Source organism: Alosa pseudoharengus, unplaced genomic scaffold (genome assembly GCF_046254945.1).
Source record: "Alosa pseudoharengus isolate Yale_2024_CS ecotype anadromous, Long Island Sound unplaced genomic scaffold, YU_APseudo_1.1 YU_APseudo_1.1_scf_4, whole genome shotgun sequence".
Classification (NCBI taxonomy): domain Eukaryota; kingdom Metazoa; phylum Chordata; class Actinopteri; order Clupeiformes; family Clupeidae; genus Alosa; species Alosa pseudoharengus.
This window is the reverse complement of record NW_027468774.1, coordinates 41,586,234-41,593,733: the sequence shown is the minus strand read 5'-3', so window position 1 is coordinate 41,593,733 and position 7,500 is coordinate 41,586,234. Positions and strand designations below refer to the sequence as shown.

Below are 7,500 nucleotides of genomic sequence, written 5' to 3'. Positions count from 1 at the left end.
CAATTCGCACTAGTAATTTGGGCCTTGTGGGTAGCTGTAGGCTACTCAGCATCTCTCCAGGAAAAAAACGCGGCTCCGGGGAGCGCATACAAGGTTCTCCATAATGAAGCGCATGGTTTGCCCCGAGAATGAAGGAGACCGTTTCAGTGTTTTACCATGTAATTATGGAAAATCTCGACGCATTTGCCAACTATTTTATCAGTCGAGATGTTAAATGAAATGAACGGATACTTAAAGGAAACTTGTTCTCGATAGGAGAGATCTTACGGCTAAGCTACTTCTCAGTGTAGGAGCCAGACCATTGTCGGAGCGAGGGGTCAATTAAAAGGTTTATCATTAATGGTAGGGATCTGTGCTGAATAATGATCTGACCAGAAGCCAGTCTTGTTTGTTTGTTTGGGTTAGTGCTTCGACAGTGACAGTATGTCTGGTAAATTCTTTATTAAATAAAATCCCGTGATTACTCTGACTCAAGGGAGAGGGTGGGTCAGCTCTTTGGCGGAGTTTTCATGACTTCCAGATGTTCCTCTGATTGCTGCGCTGCACACAGGCTACTCACTCGTCCATCCATCCTGTGATGGCCGAGAAAGTGCGATGTGGCCAATATCACTTGTATGTTTGAATCGTTATATTTTCTTTTCTATGAAATGCCAGTTCGACCGAGGCTGTGTTAAACTCGAAGTTTCATTGTATGCTTAGGATAGGCCTACGTAAAATTCCCGTCAGTGTGGACTAACTTATCCTAAGATTAACGTGTTTTTTTTTGTGTTTTTTTTTTTTTTGTAAAGGGGCATCGATTACCGTGCAGTTTGGAAAGTGCATGTGAAGATGTATAACAGTAGGCTATTCAACCCCAGTTATGCACCTCCACAGATTGCATAGGTGATGCCTCAGGTCATATTGCCTATTGTGTAGGCAATTTAAAATGACTACCAAACCTAATTAGTGCGCTCACATGTTAGACCTCTTTAGAGACTATTGGTATTCTAAGACTTCCCCTTTGTTGTTTACAACTTATATTACACGTTCAGATGCTTAGTGGGAGTTGCCCTATTACTCCTGCCAGGAGCAGCGGGTATGGTATGCGTCAGTCTCACGGCTCCACATTCCCGATTTCAGCGTTTGGAACATGGGGAGCGAACGGGAGTGGGATTCCAAATGTTGGAATGCAAGGTTATAAACCGCATTTGTATGGTGGGCCACACGCTGGGCATTTTAATGGTTTTAGCCCGGCTAATGGAATTATGCCAAGAACCAGACGAAGCTGTGTAATTGTATTGATTTATTAGAATTTGCGGACTGTGAGCCTTTGAGCTGGTGTAGCCAGCCAATTGAATATACCCCAAGTTACCCCTGGTCATAGCCTATATGTTGAGGTGACATTAGCATCCAAGTTGTAACTTTGAGGAATTCAGATTTGGGGGCAAAGTGCCCCTTTAATGTTAATCATTGGTAAGTTCTTCAAATAGTCCTCAGTTTGACCACAGTGGGTTATCCTTGACAGTGCACCAATGTACAGTCCCCTCATTGTCACCCAGCACAGTAACCAAATATGATCAAAGGCACACTGTTGGGTAATTTAATCTGTCCCTCTCTTTAGGCCTGGAGGCCAAACAAACCACAACAGCAGGTTGAAAGTCATGAAATTAACCCTAACATCCCCATCATCACTGGTCTCATAACAACTAAATGGGGAAAGACCCTGAGCAGCTGTTGTTTTTTGAAGACATATGCTCTGTGGGGGAAAAAAACAGGATTTGAACTCTGTAAATCTAATTTGTGTCACCCCCACCAAAGACCCTAGTGTTAATCCAGACTCCAGTCTTAAATCCAGTTTTAGACTTAAACCTAGACGAGCAGCTTTGATGCAGATGATGTTCCCCCTCTGAAGGCTGGTCCCCTCTGTGCTCCATCTGTGCTGACAGAGGGGTGTGTGCTCTTGGCTTCTCCCCGTGTTTGTGGAAATATGTTGATGTGGATTTTAGCACTGGGGGGAAACGAACATGAAATAGGAATTTACCCTTTGATATATAGCCTCTGTGATGTTATACATTGTTTGTGTTAGCTTGAAGAGGCTATAGACTGAAGGGATATAAATCAAAGGCAACTGGGCTGTTTTCTCTCAAAGAGGAAACTGGACACATTTTTATCATCGTGTCGACTATCACTTGCTAAATTCTCAAGAATGTTCTGGAATAAGTCCTGGACTGGGATGGGTGATAAATGTCCTTGTGCCCTTCCCCTGGATAGCACTTTCACCCTTCCCATAGTTCTCTCCCAGATGCTGTCTCTCCCTTCCTTTCCCTCTGCCCAGATGCCTCGCACATAGCCGGCTCTAACCACTCTTCCACATTTGTCCAGTGTCCACACTCTTGATTTCAACACCACATGGTTGACCTTATCACATCAGCGCAACTCTATACAGATCACTCCGGCGTCGAGGCACCAGGGTCTGGTCTGTGTCATAGTCTAGCCCCAAACCGCCCCAAACCTACCACTGTTTTTTCCACAGCTTCTTTCCCACTCCTCGCCTGTGCGCTGCCGAGCCACTGTAGCTCTTTGTCTCCAAACGCGGCCCCTCGGAGCCGGTCGACATTAAAAGCCCCTTCTCATTTTTTAATCCCCTTTTTCTATTTTTTGGCCTTCCTGTCTCGCAGCCCCACCTCGCCGGAGCTTCCTGTTGGAATTTAGCACAATGACCTTCGGCGAGGCGGTGGCGACGGCTCCGATATTGTGTTCGTCTGACTCCTGTTACCACGGTAATGTGAGCGCGCGGGCGGCCGAGGGCCCCTCCCTGGGTCAGGCCCTGTTGGCCCGTGCCTCCGCCACTTCAGCAAAAAAAACAAAAAAACATGCCGTCTGTTTCTCCATACTGCACTCCGCTCACTCTAACACTGATGTCTAAAACAGCTCTATGGGTTCCAGGCCTATGGAGCTCAGAGAGGAGTGTCTGTCTGTCTGAGTTGTTTTTCCCTCTCAGCATTGGTCATGGCCAGGCAGCACTGCTGCCATCGCCTTCCCCCTGTCTTTCCATTAGCCCTCCAGGAGCTGTAATGGCCGTAGCCCTGACGGCTGTAACGTGAGTCACACTGTCCGCCAGAGGAACAGTTCAGAGAAAAAAAAACCTCGGAGCGCACTCCCAGATGAGGGGACGGTGTTCAGGGCCCTCCAGAAAGTTCCCTGCGTGTGTGTGTGTGTGTGTGTGTATGTGTGTCAGAGGGTCGCAGTCACCCATCTGTTACAGCCCGAGCTGAATGAACTTTTCTGTTATGGCCACAGTGAGAGTCTGAGGGACCACCAACAGCCCTGAACAGACTCGACCCCTCCTCTTACTCTCCAGTGAGCCTCTGATAGGCATGCCAGATATCAGCACACCCACCTCCCCAAATCAATACGATCAATTGAACGAACGCTGGAAACGTGTGTAACGCTTTGGCAAGACCATCAACTGGATTTCATAAGTCTTGTGACCACAGTGACCACACACAGAACAAGTTAATTAAATGTCTTGTCCCACTGTTGATCTTTATTATGTGTAATGAGACACATTGCCCTCTAAACACAAGAGCATTATTGTTTAAAGTCTGCTTATTTGGTTGGGCCTCCAGCCCATTTTGGAAGTTGTTTGTTTTTTAATGGGCTCTTCCAGAGTGTTCCGACAGATCCCCATAGCAGTCGTTACAGCGCAATCATGATTAGTACATTTTCCATACATTACTCATGTGCAATTTGCTGTTCCGCAATTAGTCCGAGGAATGGCCAATCCCTGCCGTTTCCAGAGGTACTGGTATGTCTTCCCAGGACTAGATACAGCCTCTGTTTTTTGTTGTTTGTCTGATGCGTCTCTTTTTTTCACCCGGCGAGTCTGTGGAATGCATGGCCTATGATGGTAATCTTTAAGGAGGAACCCTTTTAATCTACTAGCAGAGGTCTGTTGTTAGATCATTATTCTCCCCTCAGCCCTGATCTCCAGACTAACTTCATTTGAGCCCCTATTAAGCTCCCATTTGCCTACCTTGCAGAGTGTGGCCAAATAAGGTATAGCAAATGGCATGTACAGTGGGCCCCGGATGGCGCTTTCCAAATCTGAGTGCAGCATTTCTGCTCGTGTGCTTTTCTCTTTTTTTCTAATCGGGAAGTTTCCATCAAGTCTCTCCATCTCTGTTTACCCTTTTATTTCATTCTCTTCTCCCTCTCCCTTTTCCTTTTTCTCTTTCTCTCTCTCTCCCTCTCTTTCTCTCTCTCCTTCTCTTTCATTATCCCGGGCATTCTTTCTCTCAGCTCTGCTCTTTCTCTCTGTTCACACCATTCGTCCATTCCTTTCTTCTGCCTCTCCTGCTCCCTGTGTCTCCCTCTCTCTCCCCACCATGTGTCTCTTTCTGAGTGAGCAGGAAGTGAACGGGTTGTTTCTGGATCCAGAGGGACTCTGAGCTCCTTTTCCTGTAACCCTTTCTTGCCTGCCACCCCCACACACATAAGGTCCCACTGACATTTACCCCTTACACCTCAGCTGATAACAGAGCAGCAGAAAACGCTGGTGGAAGTTTGGTGTGGCTCTGTTGTTCTGGGGTATGTGAGGTAGATGTTGAGTTATCAAAACATATCAAAAGATCCAACGTTTCTTAAAGGCTCTATGTAAAGTTGATCATTGTCTTTTTTTATTTTTCCAGAGAGGTGTTTGTGATAGTTGAGATGTTGTGTTTTTGCAGAACGTCCTGTCAAGAAATGAGAACCTACACTAGCCTAAAACATGCTGGCCCTATTGGCCTAGCACAAAACGATTAGGGCAACATTATTTTACATTCTACATTCCCTGGGAGGTTTCTCGTTTAGGCTATCAACAGAAACAGACAAGGAAAGAGAAAGGAGCCACCTGAGGGATAGGTACATAGGCTACATGGTGTGGTTGAAAAAATATTTGAATTGGAAAAACCATGTCCTACATGTTATAATTTAAAATGTAATCCCTTAAATCTATAAGTGTAACTATATTCTGAATACCACCGTTTAAATTGTAACTGTATTTAAACAGTTACTCAAATTTTGTATTCTAAATACGAAATCCGGAATAGCCTACATTACCCACACTGAATACAAATGCCTACAGTATACATCCACAAATGCTCCTAGATCCTCTGTGTTTTTGTTAGTGGTTAGTGTATATGCTTTTTCTCGTACACTAAAATTACATTTGGTCAGATTTCAATGAAGTGCATTCCACACAACCATACTACTAGGAATACGCATACAAACATCTAGATGTTGCCGTAGATGTTGTTGTATGTCCTAATGTTGCACAGTGCTTACATTGATAACATGTGCTATTTGTTGACAGATAGTGCCAATTCTGTTGTGATGCACAGGACAAGTTGTTCAGAGGAAAGCAACTTGTCTCGTCACACATTCTAGGTTATATCAGAAGCTGTGTATTGTGGTGCAGATTATGTAATCGTAGGATATGGAAGGACACATGGCTCTGCTGTCCTCCATTTTCACTGGCTTTGTCACGTATGCTCCCACCAGCTCTGTGTGAGAGAGTGTGTGTGTGTGTGTGTGTGTGTGTGTGTGTTTCTGAAGGAATATGACTCCACTGAAAGGGCTTGATAGCCATTACGTGTGTTTTTAGGCACAGTTTCCATCTCTCTCTCTCTCTCAGACACACGCACACACACTCTTTCTCTCTTTCTTTTCTCACTCTCTTCCACCCTCTCCCAATTTCTCTCTTCACCATTTTCTCTCTCTCTTTCTCTCTCTCTCTCTCTCTCTCTCTCTCCCCCTCTGTTTGCCCCTCCCATCCCTATATTAGAACCAGCTGTGGACTTGGGCCTGAATGAATGACTCTTTGTGATTTGGCTGCTATCATTCCTCAAGGCTCTGTTGCGGACTCCCTCTCTCCAGATACAGCCATGACAAAAGTGTGGAACAATGCGACTTAATGTTCCCCCTCCACGGAGCCCACATCCATATTGAAAGGCATGGGAGTGTTACTGAGGCATTGAGTTAGCCTTGTTAAATCTCTCCTTTTCGATTGGCTGGAGCACAGTTCTCAGGGACTGTAAACATATGGCATCTGGATGAGAGTGAGTGGGGATACTGTTTCAGGATCAGTTCGTCTTAGGCAAGGAGTTGTAAAAGTCCGGCTTCAGAAAGTAAAAGTCCTACCACATATTTGTTCCAACCATTGACTAACCCAGCAGATTCTAATTAGCGCAACTCCTCAGCCAGGTAGATTAGCTAATTAGTAGTGCAATCATCTGTTTTAGGTGCACAGGTAGAACAAATACACGGTAGGAGTTTTACTTTCTGAAGCCGGACTTTTACAACGCTGGTCTGGGATCACAAGTGAGGACAGAGTGGAGCAGAGTGGTGGTGGTGGTGGTGGGGGAAGTCTGACTGGAGATCAGCACAGCTGCTTCGTGGCGCAGTGCGACGCGGCTCCGCTCTGCTTGTGTGAAACCCCAGCCCAGATGTTGGGGGAGCTGGGAGTCGCCGCGAGGCGGGAGCCAAGCTGCCGTTGTCACAGCGCAAAATGTCACGTTGTCGGCTGGGCCGTGGTGGGTCACACGCATTCCTCGCCGGCGAGGCCAGGTCTCAGGGAGGCGAAGGCGTACGGGAATGACTAACCCGTTATTGTGTGTGGAAGGAATGAAACAGACTTGGGTACAGTGAGATGCTTCTGGAAGGGTTGGGCTGTTCCCACAGCAAAGAAAGAGAGAGAGAAAGAAAAGGAGAGAGAGGAGAGGGAGCAGGAGGAAAGAGAGAGAGAGTGGGGGGGGGCATGGGATAGAGGGAAGGACAGTGAGAGAGTGAGTAGGGGAGAGAGGGAGAGGGGTGTGTCTGTGTTTGGGATCCAGGAGGTTGAGTCATGAAGTCATAAAAACAGAAAACATTGCACAACATCTCGGCTGGGAGGCTCCCTGGTGCAGAGCTCATTTGTGGAGCAGCATGTTGTTGTGGGTATTTCTCTGGGAGGGGGCGTGTAGGGCGTGTGGGGAGCGTTCCAAAGCTGGCGACAGGGTCGCTGTAGGGATGAAGCCTTGTTTTCCTCACCAGGGAGGTGTGAGTTCGCCCATAAATCACCCATCGGTCTCTCCTCGTCGTCTCATCGCCTCCACTCCGGGGAGACCAGCGCCACTGGGAAGCAATGTCCTGATATCTTGGGGCGCGCCTCGAAAGTTGTCAAACTGGAACGTGTCTATATCCTCTCCTCATGGCTTTTTATAAAGATAATGATGTGTCCAGATATAATTGAAGCTCTCGCCTCTCTCTCTCTCTCTCTCTCTCTCTCTCTCTCTCTCTCTCTCTCTCTCTGTTGTGTGTCCTGTGATCTATCCCTAGGGAGTAGGAGAAACAGAGCCGCAGAAATAGAAGAAGCCTGGAGAGGAGAGACAGGGGGAGGAGAGACCTTCCCGGCAGTGCTGTGAGTACATGGATGTAAACAGAGCACACACACACACACACACACACACACACACACGCACACACACACACACACACACA

The 7,500-nt window shown here is 46.8% G+C and overlaps 1 protein-coding gene across 2 annotated transcripts in view; it reads left to right on the top strand.

Annotated features, from left to right (window-relative positions):
* The window catches only part of kank2 (KN motif and ankyrin repeat domains 2), a 31,071-nt gene that overhangs the window by 288 nt on the left and 23,283 nt on the right, over positions 1-7,500 (top strand). For both annotated transcript variants that reach the window (XM_076266355.1, XM_076266354.1), the window contains exon 2: positions 7,339-7,420. The gene's annotated coding sequence lies outside the window, so the exon portion shown is untranslated. The remainder of the gene's footprint in view (positions 1-7,338; positions 7,421-7,500) is intronic.